The sequence below is a fragment of the Labrus mixtus genome, chromosome 6 (assembly GCF_963584025.1).
Source record: "Labrus mixtus chromosome 6, fLabMix1.1, whole genome shotgun sequence".
NCBI classification, from domain to species: Eukaryota; Metazoa; Chordata; class Actinopteri; order Labriformes; family Labridae; genus Labrus; species Labrus mixtus.
The window spans coordinates 25,910,135-25,928,155 of NC_083617.1; positions in this window are offsets into that span (position 1 = coordinate 25,910,135).

The window sequence follows — 18,021 nt, forward strand, 5'->3', positions numbered from 1 at the left end:
GTGTTCCTCTTTGTAGTTTTGACTTCAAGATATGAAAACTAGCGAGCCCAGGTTTAAGAATATTAAAAGTCTCCTTTAATTCAACCTCTTCTTTTCTGCCTTCATATCCGAGTGATAAAAGAGACTGCTGGAAACGCAAGCCTTGACATCAGGAAGACGAGGACCATCCATCTTTTTTTTTTTTTCTTTTTTTTCAAAAACAACAATGCATCCGGCCTTTCATCTCGTCCTCGCCATCTCCTTTGAAGCCCTGTGATGACGCCTGTAGAGAAAGAATTGTTTTCCTATTCTGTTTCACTACTTTGCTCTGGCAGCGCATTCTTCATTCATCTCGCCTCGTCAGGAGGACGGAGAAGTCTTCTGAATTTGGATACTTTAACTTTTAGTTTATCCCGCGTGGACTACTTCCCGGGGATAGGCTTTCATCTTTTAGCGGAGATGGTCAGTATGACTCAGAGATGCCAAGTCTCCTGTTGCTTCAGTTGGAGGACAACATATTCATGAAGGCTGGCAGGAGACCAACAAATACACACCTTACTACACACACACGCACACTTGATTGCAGTTCACTGCCTATACAACAATAAGCTCTCTATAGGCACTGTGAAGATGCACCAATAAAAATCACAGCACAACAGTGGCCTAGCTGAACAGCCATGTACAAAAGCAATGCCATCTTTAAGCACAGGTCAGCAGCAATATTAAAGCTTCATTCTGTCGCACAGTCAAACACGTCTGTGTTAGCTACAGCAACCTGTAGCACTGAGTGTTAAAATGTATTCTACTCCACTTTGTGGTGCATGTTTGTTCACTATTATCAGATATTTGTCAAACACTGTTGTGTTCACTATGCTGCACAGTGTTTAAAAAGTGACCGTATGGTGTCTGTTTGCAGTGTACAGAGTGTGTGTTCATGTTCGGCCGGTTTTTCTTGGAGTAACACTTTAAAGCATCAGTGCACCTGTGCCAAATAACCCGTGAAGCCTCGATGTGATTAGCATAACAGCACAAGGCCGCAGAGTAGACAACTGGCAAGTTAGCTTTTCCCCTAAGTGTTTCCCAAGGAAATCTAATGTCATTAGCTTTGTTCCTTTGTTCCTTTGTTCCTTTGTTCCTTTGTTCTCAACAGCTCTGAGTTTAACACAGATGGATCTTCATCCTGCATTGATCAATACTTTCATCGTTAGCCGTTATCTGATCAGTCACACTTTGCTCGCAACTAGCTAACAAAGAAACATGAACACTTTCTGAATACATGATAATTTCTCTCAGAACTACATAAGTGCATTGGGCACAGTGATAAAAAGGGATGTGTGCAATTACAGCCGACTAAACGATTAAACGACCCCCTTGCTAGTTGGCTCCAGAATCACTAGTCAGTTGAACTGATGATTAAGCACTGTGGACATGTGGCATTTGGATGGTAACCTGCAAGTATGACCGCAGGCGGGTGGTGCTAGCATTGCTAAAGTTAAACCAATTGGACATTGTTTAGGCCAGTGGTTCTCAACTGGTCTAGACTCAGGACCCACCACAAACCTCTATGAGAAAAATAGTGCAGTTCGGTTGGCAGATGGAACAGATTGTGTCAACAATTTTCAACATTTCCATTCCCAGACACACATAAGCCCACTAAACATGGCTCTGTGACCCACTTTTGGGTCCCGGCCCACCAGTTGAGGTCTAGGCCTATCTGCGTATGAAGCCATGTTAGAATAAGTTCTGCTGACTTTTGACATATTTCAGAGCGTTTTCTAATCCTTAGACTAGTCAATTTATCGCATTTAATCAGCAGGGAAATTAGGCGCTAGGAACATCCCTGGTTATGAGGCTAACAGACACAATATTTCACAAAGATGCTGTGGTTAGCTAATATGTTTGCCACAACTGTTTAACAAAGTTGTTGCTTGTTTTGGTTAACCCATAAGTCGTACACTGTTTTCCAAGCTGTAGAAATGTTTTCTTTTGGAGCAGAAATTACGCTGGACAAGAAGGTGAAGATGGAGCCGAGCGTTAGCTATCAAATGCTACATTATCAGCTAATCATACTGCTAGCTTTGCTACCAAGGTATTATTTTCTGTCATGGCAGCCCAACTTTAACATGTACTGGATCGCTAATTTAGCTAGCTAAAGCAGAAAACAGGCTTTAAAACAAACAAACTCAAAAACAAAAAGTATCTTTGAACTCCTCCACAAAACTATAAACTAAACTTTAAGAAGGTTTCTACAGCAGCAATGTGTTCACTGTGTAGCCATGCCGAGAGTGTACCTGAATTAGTTTATTTGACTCAGACTTTGTGTAATACAAAATGAACTTAACTGAAGAATACTCTAAACCATCAATACGAAACAATAAGACAACCCCCTACTGGCCACCTGTGAAAATACAGGCCGAAGTCACTTCAGCATAATTGGCTTCACATTTGAATCTGATGGGCTACGTCCACTTGTTGCGTAATCAGTCTTTGTCTCAAGCAGACACTTAAGGATTAATGCAGTCTAAAGTTTCCTTTTTTGTCTTTTGACATCCTGTGTAATGTGTTCTTTATTTATTGATGTTTAAATGTCCAATCCACAGGTCTGTTCAATCTTTATTTGGAAGAGAGCACTTTAGCCTTTATTGCATTAGTGCTAAATTTCATTCAGGTCAAATTGTGTGGGAGTGTTTCCTGTTTGTCATATTCTCTTGAGGTCTTAATTATACATTTCTGTGTGAGGGAAAAATCATTATTACAATCAATCTCTAAGCAAAAGCATCTTTACAGCAGCCTCAAGGGACAGAAAATGGGAGACAACCACTTGATTGACTATTTCTAAAATGTCATTTCACCAAGCCTGAAAAGAAAAGTTAAATATTGAAACCTAAAGATTTATCCCCCATGAGCATCCCTTGATGCTGCAGTAAGATACAACATGTGTAAAAAAAAAACTTACACACCTTATGAGAAAAATACAGCTGCCAAAATCAACAAAAGATGTTCCAGTTTTTTTGTGAAGTTGTTGGTTGAGTTTTTTTCGGATGCTCGTTTCTGGATGTCTCACTGGAAAATCTGCAGCCACAGCGAGGCCTACCTGAGATAATATCCATGCATCAATATCACAGCTGGTCAGCATCTCATAAACTATCCAGCAGTGTGTCAACAAAATCCAAACTTTCAGCTGAAGTGTCCACACACACATCTTCTCCCGTCAGCATCAATTCATTTTACTTTTTTTTCTTTTTTTTACCACACTCCCTCCGAAGTGCAGGAACACATTCACGCTCTGAAACACACACTCACACACCCACACAGACCCGTTGTCAGGTGTGGGTACAGTAGGTGTGTTGCAGCTTTTGGAAGTAGTGACTTCACCTTGAAGATGAGACAGGATATAAATCAAACACAGCTGCCACTGTTACATTTTGGTGCACAGATAACGGACTGCACTGCATGCTGATGAGGGAGGAAACATTTTGCACATGTAGAAATGAGTTAAAGCTTCTGACTTTTCTTTTGACAACAGCCCTGAATATAAAACTGATCCACGTGTTTGTTGTGTTGTTCTTACAGAGGCATGTCCAGGCTTGTTCTGTTCAATGTTTTTTGTGTCACGAGTACTTTTGTCTGGAGTTTGATTGACATGCAAGTCATAGATGCACGCTGGTTATGAAAATGTCTGTATTAAAGTATATTTTCTGAAAAGCAATTGTGCACTTCTGTTTCTTTTTCCTAAAAACAATGATGAAGGCTGGGAGTATTTGATTGATGGGGTGGTCAGAGAGGGCTCTCTCCACCTCTTCCTGTGCTCCATTAAGCACCAGCACAGGTGGACCGATGCCTCATTTCACACTAAATCTCTGGAGGATCACAGCTGTCCCACTGCGGATCGTGTGTTCACCAGATTTTCATGCACAGTCGACAATCCGAACAGACTTGGCAGAGGAAGCCCAGAAAAAAGATTTAGATTCTACACACAGGAGCTGATGATTTTTTAAGTGGTAAGGACAGAAAGTGAAGCCAGAGTTTATTTTACTGAAGACTTTGACAGAAAAAAAATTGTCACTCAAGCTTTGATCTCATAAATTAACTTTTTGCAATGATAACAGGTTTCAGTCGTCAACAACAAAACTTAAAATCAAATGGAGAGGAGATAATTGAAATAATAACTGTTTGCATGGAAAGTATTATCCAATGACCTGCATGCATCATAAATCAGTATCCACTGCATTAAGTCAGGAAATTGGTCTGGTAGGTGGAGAGGTGCCAGTTCACTTTCTGAGCACCGTCGAGGTGCCCTTGAGCAAGGCTTGGCGACCCATCCCCCCACCAGCCCAGAAGCGCCCGCTGTGTGCAGCCCCCGCACTCTGACATCTCTCCATTTGTCCATGTCCATAGGATCCTGTTTGTGCATGTGTGTGTACTCCAGCTATGTGTCTGCAGCACGTTTAACAAAGAGTGTAAAATGTAATTTACCCTCGAAGGGTTAATAAAGTAAGCTATTTCTTAATCTTCATCCTAATAAGATTCATGAAAGTTTTTTAAGCAAATTCTACCAATTTGAGTTGAAGAACCTCTTCTATCAATGTGAGCATTGATTTGCCACGCTGCCGTCACCCCATGGTCCATTAAATCCAGAGTGTTTATTGTTAGTGGTTAATTTTAAAGAGTAACCAAATTCTGGTAAGATAGGAATAAAATCCTTGGAGGATATCTTTGAGATATGAACCTTGTCAATGGCAGAAAACACACAAAAGTATATTGTGAATATCGGACTTATGTTTTGGGTTAAGGATATTGTTTAATTATGTTTTTTTTTAAAGTTGTTTTTATTCTACAATTCTACATTTCTTTAGCAGACACTTTTTCCAAAGTGATGTACACTATTGCTGATATGCAGAGCACATTTATTTTAAATTTTAAAAGATATATAAAGTTAAGATGTCATCAACAACAAAAACAACTTCAAATCAGCGAATAAGCATCAAAACCATGCTCAATATAGTCATCGTCATCATCGGTCATGGTTGTTTTGATGCCGCCTTTGACGCTGCCAGCATCATCATCATCAAAATAATTCTGAAGTGTGATTGTGTTCATAAAAGAGCTGGGTCTTTAGCTTTTTCTTAAAGGTGCAAAGGGACTCTGCAGATCTAATGGAGTTTTGAAGTTCGTTCCACCACTGGGGGGCGACAGAGAAGAAGAGTCAGGTTTTTTTTCGTTTGTATTTTCATTTTTTGGGGGGGCTTTTTTATGCATTTATTTGATATGTAGGTCAGTGGATAGAGTCAGAAATCTGGGACAGAGAGAGTGGAGAATGACCTGCGGGAAAGGAGCCACAGGTGGGAATCAAACGCAGGCCAAGTGATATATTGTATGAAGAAGCATGCAGCGTGCATCAAGTGAACATAAATGAGGTTTCATTCAGAATGTGTTCAAAGGTTTATCGCAAGAAAAAACCTGCATTGATATACATATTATTTATTGTAAATTTGAGGACATCAATGCTTCTTTTTATTCTCTAAAACCTGTTGGAAATCAGCAAAAACATGTTGACCTGCAGTGTCTCACTCACAGCAGGGAGAAGCTTAAACTGCACCTCAAAAGACAATTTTCACTCACATACAGGCAGTCGAGGATCAGAGTTTTTCACGGTGTCCTAAGGGCTGTGTGTGAGAATGTATGTGTGTAATATGTATTTTGAAGTTTCTTCATTCTCTCCCAGGATCACTCCTCTCCTGAATCGACGCATTCAAGGTCCTCTCCTGCTCACACACAAAGCGATCAATACTCGCAACCTATACTTGGGATGATGGATGTCTGACCACAAGCATGTTGGTGCCACATATCATGAACAGTTTGAGCAGAGCCTTTAATACAGCAGCTATCAGGGAGCAGAAACCTCCATTACATGGCCTATATTAAAGTGACACTATGAGGAAATGTGTGCAGATTGTTGTAAAGAGTGTAATATCTGATACAGATGTGCACGCTGAGATGTTCTTCTTCGACTCCTCCATCCTATCTTCTCCAGCAAAATCTAAGCCAGCAGTCAGCAGCAACTGGTGTGACCTTCTCGCCATAATGTACTTAATGAAAGGCCTTCAAGAAGTAAATTCAATCTAGGAAACTTCTGGGTGATGTTGTCTGTAATGTCCTTATCTTTAATCCTGCGGTACAACAATAAAGGTGCCTTAGGAGCTAAAGAGAACTGAAGTTTGCCTACTGGATCACATGTTTAATCCCTCTGGTTACACTCATCCTCCTTCACTCTTGCAGACATGTTAGAAAACCCTCATGTCTTGTTGTCTGGTGCTCCTTTCATCTGGGGGCAAAAAACTCAGGACTGTCCTGCTGCTTCCAGCTTCACGAGGCTGACCAGGTCCCAGCTTGATGACCTGTTAGCTCGGATCAGAACCAGGAGTTCTCTGATGGACACCAATTGCCGACATTCTGTTTCTGCTGTGGAGCTCCTGTCCATCTGTCTCCGCTGAGTGACAGATTCTTTCACTGTATCTAACAAGTCACACATCGGCTGCAATCTGTTTACAAAGCTATGATCAGTTTTAACTGCTTTATCTGGTTTATGATGATGATGAAACATTATGATTCAGATTTATCAAAAGGTCAGCATTCATGCTTTTTCGTGTCTTTTATTCGGGGTTAAAGGATCGTTCAAAACTTTGTAACTTTATTTAAAATTAAGTTTGGATAAAGTTAATTTCTGATCAGTGTTGCTGTAATTTCAAGCTTTAGTGGAAAAAAAGGCACCTTGCAAAAGACTCAAATATCACGTTCTTCACACAGTGCATCTGAAACTTAAAAGATATTTTGAATTAGGAAGGACCAATCATTAAGATATCTGCTGACTGAAATGATAAAGTGACCTTACTATATGATCAGACATTAATGAAACATGCTATGTTGAAGTGCTGGCTTCTCTGACAACAATGCAGCAGCCAGTATGTCCTCCTTCTAACTTTAGATTCTGGTCCTGAATGCTCTGGATTTGTTTGGACCAGAGAAGGTAGGAGGTTTTAAGGCACCCCCACACGGTGGTTTTGGACACCCCTCGGTTTGCCAGATATGAGAGCAGTTATCAGGTCAACAGGTGTTGCAGCGATGGACGCGGGCAAGAGAAGTGGTTCAGATAGAAGTGATTGTACTCGACCTAAAAAGCCTCTGCATGTTTCTAATAAGCTCCACGAGCAGAAACGTGCTCAAACTAGGATCAATATTGGAGATGCTTTTGAAAAATGGAGAGAGGTTAGAACACAGAAAGGTTTACAGACAGATGCAGAGCTGGATAAACACTGAAGCTTCAGTATCCACCACATGGCAACCTGTGTGAGCATCGAGGAGGGGGGGGGGAGACATTTTTTTACTAAATGGTTTGGTGCTGAAAGGTTTCCCTTACAGAGGATAATTGCATCATCCAAGTCTTTTCAGCATGTCACAAAGCTCTTCTTTTAAGGGCATTTAAACTCTAGCGCATGTGTTGTGGACGTTTGAAAGTGTGCTTGTTACTGTAGCTTTGACTCCGGTCTCTATCTCTATGTCCACATTCTACACCGTGTCTACTGTGTCATCCTCTTCTTTATCTTCGTCTTTGTCTGCCCCAACACTTTCATGGCTTGTGGTTTGACGATCTCTCTAAATATTTACTGCTTCCTCTGTATGATGGACGTGGTGTCCCTGGTGTCAGCACTGCCTCAAAGGATGGATTGAAATCTTGAGTAGAGGAGAGGAGAGACGAGATGCTGATCAACAGAGATCAACGAGCAGGGCACTGAATCTCAACAAGTACGTCCATGACGGAGCTTGGCAAATCCTCTCACATGGCAGCCTCTTGAATCAGATGATTTGGAAGGAAGAAAGTGTTGATTCCTTTAGTCGAGAGAATTAGCTAAAAAAGACAGAAACCTCATGGTGGTCTTGAGATGAATCAATCAATCAATCAATCTTTATTTGTATAGAGCCAATTCATAACAATTGTCATCTGGAGACACTTTACAAAAAGCATGTAAAAGGCCTTTCTCATTACTATATTACAAAGACCCGGCTTAATCCATCATGAGCACTTAGCATCATTTTAGCAAAAGTTACAGTGGCAAGAAAAAACATTCTTTTAAGAGGCAGAAATCTTGGGCAAATCCAGGCTCATGACGAACAGCCATCTACTGAAACTGCGCGGGGTTTGGGATAGGAGGAGATGGGATAAGATGCAGGAAGAAGGATTGGGAACAATGGAGGGGGGAGGTTGGTTGTTCAGGCAGGCCGTCCACAATCAATCCTGAGGAACCTACGAGAGCTCAGGAGCTCCCTGGAAACCATGTGGTTAGTAACTAAGATTTGCAGTAATATGATGTGAGAGTGAGTGAGAGAGAGAGAGAGAGAGAGAGAGAGAGAGATACGAGCTCAAGGTGCCAGTTTTGAGAATAAGGAGCTGGTCTATAGTATTCTTAAAAGTACAGAGTGTGTCTGCGATTTGAAAGGAATGAATGCTTGTACTAAATATGGATTTAAGCACTTGTTCATATTTACCCAACAGACGGCACGGTATAGTGAGGCACGATGCGGCTAAATGTTTGCACGACTAGAATTTCATTACTTCATTGTCTCTCCAAACAACACTATCAATTTCTACCATCTAAACTTTAAGTATGTTTTAATATTTGGAACTCATCCAGACTGCCCAAACCAGTGACAACCTACTCTTCTCATTTCTAACAAACAAGCGGCCATCCCATCCTTCATCCCAGCCTGCCTCAGATACACCCTTGGTGCTGTCAAATCACAAAATCAATAGGACTCCCGCTGTGAACAGGCGACCATCTACTTTGTGATTGATCGTCCAGCACCAGAGCTTGACCTCAAGAACCCAGTTGGACATGACGGGGTAATTAAGGACACAAAAATCCAGACATGACAGGAACATGATGTAGTAAAACCAAGATGCCAATAAATAAAATCAATCAGTAAGCTGAGGGGAGGGAAATATCAGAGGCAATTTGTCCTTTACTGACCCTCTAATAACAGGACTCCCGTGTAACAATGGACTGATAACTGCATTTAAAGACTTTATGGGTGTCATTAAGCTCTCAGCGGGGGCCCCAAAGATCTAACTGAGCAATTGAACTCTGAGCTGCATGCATTGCCTTTCTTGCAAGTGTGCAGTTCACAGGTGATTTAGGATCCCTATGCTCCTCTTTACTTCAGAATCACCCACTAAAAGAAAGTGGAGAAACTTTATTTCCTCTTCTATAGCTGTGAAAGCACTTCTCTTTTCCCTGCAAGGCATCACCTCGATGCCAAAAGGGAATTCTCAGTCGGCTGCGAGCTGAATTGTTGGAAACTTATTTTACGAGGGTACCTATCAAACTCAACAGCTGTTTGGTCGCCTTGTGGAGCTGGGACGCTGTGTGGTTATTCCCCTCCTGATAAATGTAGGTCTCACAGCTCAGCCCTGCGCTATACAGATCCTTCACTGACAGCCAAATGAAGCTGCATCCTGTCGTCGACAGAATGCTGCACACGTGTCAAGGGGAGCATCATTCACACAGCGGTGCAATCCAACAACACAGATCCCTGCTTTAAGCACAGTACTGACATGAGAGGCTTTCACTGCCAGTACTTTGTGCAAATGTGTTGCATAAAGATGTCTAAGTGCGTGTAAGTAGCAGCTTTATGGTGAGTGTGAAAGTGTGGCTGCAAGTGGCATCAGGAATGGCAAAATAGTATGCCCCTAATCTGTGTTTGAATTGCATATACATCTTATTGTGAGAGGCAGGGGGCTGTAAAGAAAAATCTTTCATATGTGTCGTTCTACATCAAAGGTTGGAAGTGTCTTGTGTGGAAATAAGTGCCATCGTCATCTCTTCGGGTGTCAAACGTCTTCCATTTTGTCCAAGGTGCTGTCGTCTTCAAGAGCGGAATCCAGCAACATAAAGAAAAAAAATCAATGTCACATCATCCCCAGCTGAAATTAATTTCATCCCAAAGTGACAACAAAGTTTGCCATGGCGACAGCAATTTTTTACCCCGTCAAACGCATGAATGATATATAGTCATAACTTTATAATTTCCCATGATTCTTGTAAAAGCCTTCGTGCGTAAGTCTCCATGTGAGGAATAAAACTGAAATCACAAAGTCTAAATGTGATGTGTATGACGTATAGAAACACTTTTATTTTCATTGACGTACATATGGTAGTCTAATGGTGTGTCGATTGACTGCATCCACCCTGACATAAGCCATACTTAAAAAACATTTTATTGAGGTCTTCACTTCGACTCTTGGGGCCTGATTCACAAAGAGACTCTTGTGCCTGCAAAAATGTGTGCAAATTCATTTAAAAAAAGACAAAACAGTGAAACTCTTATTACCCACTTTGCATCAAAAATAAACCCTGAAAAATGTTCCCCTCCTCTCCCCTCCCATATCTTCTGTATGTGGACCAAAGAGCTCCATCGGAATGAAAGTAAAGCTTTTAAGAATGGGACCCTTTTTTTTGTTTTTTACATTTTACACTGAGGATTTTGATTTGAGTCATTTTACACAATTTACATGCACTTCCTTTGTTTAAATTGTGCCCCTTCACTTTTTACAATACATTGTCTAAAAGGTACAGGCAGCTTGTCTCTATATTCAGACACAAAACAGGAGCGTACTGCACCGAGCAGGACAACAATATTAGGAGTGTTTGCAGCTGAGAATCATTTGCGCTTTATGCTTCTAAATCAGATCTTGAGACGGAGCAGATTTAAAGTGAGCAATGAAGCAAAACATTTGGAGTCATTAGTGGACCGCAATCTAATCATTAGCATCATTCATAATACCCATACATACAGAGGTTGTACTTTTGAAATAGTCTCTGATGTGGGGGGAAAGGATTAAAGGTTAAAAGGAAACTATACATCTGGTTTAATTAACTCAGGTTTATGTTTCTGTGTCGACATGTCAGCAGTGTTTCTGTTAATACGACTAACAGCCATTAAATGAGCTGGCACAGCTCCACACCAGCCTCCAAAAGGAAATCTGGGTCTCCACAGCTCAAAGAGGTGGAAATACAAAAGAGCATGACTTACAACTCATTGTACATTTCAACATGGATGTGGATTATTATAAATGCACTACTATCTCCACTATGTATAAAAAGCTAACAAGCTATGTTGAGTGAGAGAAGGGAGTGCGTCGTAGAGCCTCCTCCTTCTTCCTTCCTCGCCCGTCTATTCGACAAAAAAGAGGGAAATGGAAACAGGGCTCCAGGTTGAAAACAGTTGGGACAAGCCGATAGGAAACAAAAGAATTGAGCTGATTTGATCGCTGACACTCGCTCGCGTCACATGTTGTAAGTAAGTACTGTCCTGTTTATGACTTTTAAAAAGAGTCTTGAAACCTTCTGGCCTTGTTGATAAACTGCCTTCACAACAGAAGAACCATCAGTTATAAAGACGTAACTGAACCTTTTCTTTCCAGAAGACCAGGTACTGTGAAGTGCAACAAGTTGACAACAACACGGGCAAATTATCATCTCATGCAATTAATAATGTAAAGAGTCAAAACTGTCATGTTAGCTTAGTCAGTGTCACTAATAGAAAGCCATGCTAGCTCCTCAAATGTCTTAAAGGAGGCCGCTCAGCTTAACATCACAACACGCACATGTGGTTTTTCTCAACTTGATTTGTCCGAGCTGGTTCTCTTCAAAAGGTCAGGTCTAATTGCTAGTGTATAAATATTCCACATCAGTCTTTTTTCTTTCTTTTTTTTTTTCCTGCAGATGAAAAAGGACATTAGAGCTTTCTATTTCCCCCCGCACTTTTCAACTCATCATTAATTGATAAGATGTCACCACTTTGTCACCGCTCCAGCGTTAATATTTGATCTGATGGAGAGCGGGGGAAAAAGAGAAGGCAGAGAAATTGTGATGAAACGCTCCTAATGGAGAGGTGTTGTTGGTACCTTTGGGTGATTCAGATGGAAAAAATAAATCCAAGTGTCAGTGATTGATTTAGGCTGGGATAGTCATGGATTTAAGTACAGGCTTAATGGGGCTCTAAAATAATTAGTCTTAAGCAACGATATGGAAATTATTGTTCTCCTGCTGGAAGGTCGACCTCAGAGATCGGCCGGTGTCATTTCTCAGCTCTTTAGATTTATATTTGAATGGTTATTCAATTAATATATTCCAAATGAGCCCGTCACATTGCATGATGTGAGGATGTGTGTGATTGGAGATTGTGAGAATGAAGAAACTATTTAAAGCTCCTGAGAGGAGTTTTCCACAATTTATGACAAATAATTAAATGTATACAGATGTTTCTATTTGACAGTTAAAAGCTAACAAGATCATAATCAATAAGACTTTTTCTACCAAGTGATGTTTGTTGCAGCTGCAGCTGAGAAGGTGTCCGAAAAAGATTTTAAAGCATGCTGCCAAATCAGACTTCAGTTACAATTTGCATTAAGGGATATCTGTGTATGTTTAGGAGGAGATTTGTGGTAATAACACAGCTTACACATGAACAGGACAAAATCAACAGAGAGATAAGAGGTACCACTCTGTCCACAGGGGGCGCCAAATCAACAAAAAGGCAAAGAAAATGTTTCACATGGGCTTCAAATATTGAGTCAGGTGTTACAATGCATGACTACAAATATGACAGAAAGTGATGAACATTTAGAGGAAAAAAATCATCTTTAAATATGTAACAAAAAGGGCCATCACAACAAACCAAAGTATTCTCCATTGCTCTGCTTAGAGGAGGATTATTGGACTTAAAATGCTATCAAAACTATTCTTTACAACTTCCAGTGGAGACAAAAAGATTCTTGAACCAGAGAGCAGCAGAACAAAAAGCAGAGGAAACCCAAAAAACCCTGCAAAAAGAAGATGAGACAAGGAAAATCTGACCACAAGTACCAACTTGCAGGGGACAATAATTATTACATGACTCTGTTTAAATATGTTGTGTACAGTCACACATATGCAAAATAAAAGTTGAAAAAGTAGAATAAATCAGACAAACTTTACAGAATAAAGAAACCCATCAGACACACTGTGAGTCCTGAAGACTGTTAACCACAGCGTGTTTGATGGCCTCTCTTAGTGCTGCCGGCTGTGGAGCGTGATCTCTGACAGACCTCAGTCAGTGCGTCACACCGTTACGAGACCTCAAACAGAACCCAGACAGATGGCGATCGTGGGGAAGCCGGCACGAGATGACAGAAAACAGTCAGCCAGAGAGGCGAGACGCTGCCGCCGCTCACCGAGTTCATTCTTCATCACCAAAGAGAGGCGGGACTCTGACTGTGAACCATGACACCTTCACATGACGGGCTTAAGGCCGCACTCATCCATCCATTAATTACTCAGGCCGAGTCCACACGTAGGCGCTTATTTTCTCATCCTCTGTCTTAAAAAAGAATCCTGCCGCACACACTCAGTTCTTAAAAAACATCTTCATCCACATGGCTTATGGTTACGGCTGTCATGAGCACGCCAAATCAAAAACGATTTCCTTCACATGCGGACATTTCCTCGCCATTCCTCTGCAACGACCATTTCATAAACAAAGTTGTCCATTCAGGCATCTCTGCTCGTCAACATAGTGGGAGAGTAACTGTGTGTGTATGTGTGAGCATGTGGAAAGTCCAGTTAGCAACGTTAGCACCAGCACTAGTTTGGCTACGTCTGCCATCGCACTAATCAAACAAAAGTAACAGCGTCTCACAATGACGTCAACAGGAGGAGAAACCGGCGCACAGCGTGACATTACAAGAACAAAACTCTATTTTCCTCGTCTACACAGAAACACCTTATAGACAGTTTCTGAAAATCTTCACCCTGAAAGAGGTTTTCTGGTGCGTTTTCAGTGAACTAAAACACAGTTTGCATACCAAAACGAACAGAAACACCATGATTGTGGAGGCTTGAGGCATGATAGAATCCTTCAGTTTATGTTGTTGATGAGTTAATTAAGGGGTCTTTAGAGAGGGAATCTTATTTTGTAAAGCAGGAAATAAAGACAGAAGTCACCATGCTCCAACTCCCAACTCAAATACACAAGGTAAAGCGGGTACACACAAGAAGATGATCCGGCTGATTTCGGGCTTGATTTTCTCCTTCTAACAAAAAGAAAAGTTCAGTTTTTTTTTTCTGATGGTTAAAGATTATCGTACCAGATTTTCCTGTGATTTAAGGTTTCATAAGATTGATTTTAAAAACTCTGAACCGCTCTGAACAACGTTTGCCGTCCAGGGTTAAAACATTTGGCTTTTAATTATTCTATATAAATATAGATTAGTGCAGCTTGAAATATTTAAACACAGTCTGCTGATCACTGGAATGTCTTTGCCATGATCACAAGACCTGGATGGTCTCACACATATGATGGACTTGATTATTTCCCTAAATCCGACACAACTTTATACGCTTGAGAGAACATGAAGAATGTACATTTTCTCCCTCACACACACAAACACACACAAACACTCACACAATGTAACTTTGATCACTTGAGCACATTCCATTGACTTGCTTTCATTTGCATGAGGATTGCCCACACCTTTACCTCTGACCCAAAATTCTGCCTTTCAGCTGTGGGCATTTTCAAAGTCAGGCCATTTTTTCTTCTTCTTAGCCTGTATTTGATCATGTCTATAAACTCCTCTATTTCAGCCCTGCTCAGAACAGGCTGTTTCTGTGTCTGTACCTTTAAATATGTAAATGAGATGTGTCTGACCACGCCCCCTCTCTGGAAGGGCTTGGGTGGCTCGGGTTTTCTCGCTCCATGTCCTATTGTTTACGGTGAGAAGGCAGACTCAGAGGGCAGAACAAACATCTAGCTGTGGGAGTGTCACCCACCTGGGGGAGGAGCTACTGCCCTTTGTGATGTCATGAAGGGAAAATCTCCAAACAGCCTGTTTGAGCACACATTTTCTGAAAAGTGGAGCAGGCAAAAGACGGAGAGGATGGACTTTTCTCATCATTGGGGGGTTTGTAGACAGACTAGAGACACATATTAGTGTTAAAGAAACATGTTGAAGAGGATTTTATATAATATGTGACCTTTAAATTTGCATTAAGAGGTCAAGGAACACACAATGATTTTCTGCACTCAGATATGTTCACAAACTTCACATGAAAACCAAAAGACTTCAAAAGTTGGCAGAAGACTGTAGGCTGGAGGCAAACATTTAAATCCAATATGTTTAAAGCCTCCTGTAACAGTGTGACTGGGGTTTTCTATCAGCACGGCAGCCAAATAGGCCATCAGGTGATTAATTAAACCTCTATGTATAAATGGGACAAAGGAGGACACCGCTGTTTGTCCTCTATTTGCAGAGCTATACCAACTCCTCCTTGAGTCACACACGACACCACTACATAAAAAAATCATGACTTCAGTCGCCACAGTACGCTCCGACCGTTGTCCATGTGGTAACCATCTGAGAAGAAACCTCGACCTCATTATCGTGTGTGGCGTTTTGGAAATGATTGCCTCCAAAATGACCCACTTCTCGTCCACCAGGAGCCCATGAATATCTGAGTGTTCATGTAAATGTAAACAGGTAACAGCTCAGCTGGCTCTCAGAGGGAATGATCCTGCTGCTCAGATTACTAAATCAAGGGCGCGGGGGGCTCAAGTGTAGCTGTAAGTTTGGTTTCACTCTCCATCTGTCAGGTCACTCTTCATTTCAAGGTGTGCATTTCTCAAGTGTCTGGCTGCATGCAGTGCTACGGCTAATTGAGGAACCTTGAATTGATGCCTGCGGCTGTCTGAATATATTTTGTGTTATTGTACTCAGACTGGTGGTGCTCACTGGAGGAGGTGTGAACGGTTAACTGAGGCAAAAAATGAGTCTCCCTGCATTTATTTTCTGACTTACAACAAGCAAAGATGGAGGTCAAAGGTCGTGGTTCTACAAAATAAATGGTTCATCAGGGCTCCCTTTATTTCCATATGGACCTCCTAGTTTTCCTTCTGTCTTTGTCTTTCCTGCTCAGGGCCGTGTAGTCAGTCTGTCTCTTTTCTTATACAGCCTCTAACTCAGACCTGCAACTTTTTACCAAAGCTGCTTTCAGAGAAGATTTTTTTATTAGATAGGACAGCTGAAGAGAGACATGACATGTTAGGAGGAGAGAGTCGGGGATGTCATGCAACAAAGGGCCGAGGATGGGAACAAACAAAAAAAAAAAACTTTTAAATTACTAACAAAACATTTTTATGAGATTTTTTTGACATCATGTTTAGCACTATAATGCTGTTATCCTTCAATGAAAAAAGAGTATGGGGCCAAAATGAGGGTTTTGAAACAGTAAATAATTTTCCATATACATATATTTCCCTGTGGACAAAGTCTGTAGTACCTGGTAATCCTAAAATGAGGCAATATGTAACTCTGAGCCCTAGTGTTTAAAATGGGTACTGCAGGTCAAATTCAAAACATTATTAGAGAGATGACTCTCCTCTCCCCCTCCTCTCTAGAGTCAATGCTCATGCAGGTTGCCATGTCTTGGTCACTGAAGCTTCAGTGTTTATCCAGCTCTGCATCGGTCTGTAAACCTCTCTGTGTTCTAACCTCTCTCCATTTTTCAAAAGCATCTCCAATATTGATCCTAGTTTGAGCACGTTTCTGCTCGTGGAGCTTATTAGAAACATGTAGAGGCTTTTTAGGTCGGGTACAATCACTTCTATCTGAACCACTTCTCTTGCCCGCTTCCATCACTGCAACACCTGTTGACCTGATAACTGGTCTCATATCTGGCAAACCGAGGGGTGTCCAAAACGGCGGCGTGGGAGTGCCTTAAAACCGCCTACCTTTCTCTGGTCCAAACAAATCCAAAGCATTCAGGAGCAGAATCTAAAGTTAGAAGGAGGACATACTGGCTGCTGCATTGTTGTCAGAGAAGCCATCACTTCAATGTTTCTTTACTGTCTGATCATAGAGTACACACACACGACCATACTCCGAAACAGTTTCTACCACAGAGCTGTCTTACTCATGAACACCCAGAAGCGACACCCCACCCCCCAGTGACTCTCTGCATCATAGAAGCCATCAGGTTGAGCCCCTCCAGTTTTTCTTTGACAAGTGAGCTGGAGTACCTGATGGTAGAAAAAAAGTGGATTACCAAATTCAAAACCTTTTGAACAACGATGAGGGGCAACCCACCGTCGACACTGGGCTTCATGACGCCTCTGCAGAAACCTGTCGGTGACCTCACTGAGACTTCATCTATGTTTAATACAATCCAATCATTCCATGTCTCTCACTCTCTCTCCTGCATCTGCTTTGTTGATCAATATTTCACAAATATTGTAAACCTAAATTTGCAAACAGAATACCTTGTAAACGACAGCGCGTTATTGTCTGTGTAAGCATTTAAACAGGCCGACATTGACCTTGACGCACCGCTCTCGCCTGGATTCATTTTTCACTGTGCAGCTTGTAAACTTTCGTTAAGGCCGAATGAATCCAGAACTCACTGTTTTGTGACACCATTACAAAAGGTTGTAGATGATGACACTTCATGATTTTAAAGCTAGAGCCTGACTCAAAAGATCACGGCACAAAAAGCGTCAATTACCACAATAAGGCACAACCTTTAAATGGATTACGTAAGACTGCTAGCTGTCATTCAATAGCATGTATTCAGTTATTATTGCATGGATTTATATAACATGGTGGATGCATTATGCAGACTTATTTTAATGTATTTTGAATAATTTGTAAACCGCTCTCCTAATGGATCTCTTCCCCGACAGGATGATCTTTTAGGTTCATTACACACTCATTGGGATAGTTTGCCTCACAGAGGCATCACTGAGTCCCAGCTGTTTTAAAATGCATGTCCAGCCATGGCTTTCTCATGACTCACCATGCCCTTGCAGAGGAGAGATGGGGTGAGACAGCAGGGGGGAAGAAGGAGGTGGCCTGCTTTCCAGAGCCTGAAGCCTAAATCCCCAGAGGGGGAGCCTCCTGCCTGAGGGCCACTCCTCCACAGGTACAGCGTGCGGACCGTATCCATCAGCCAC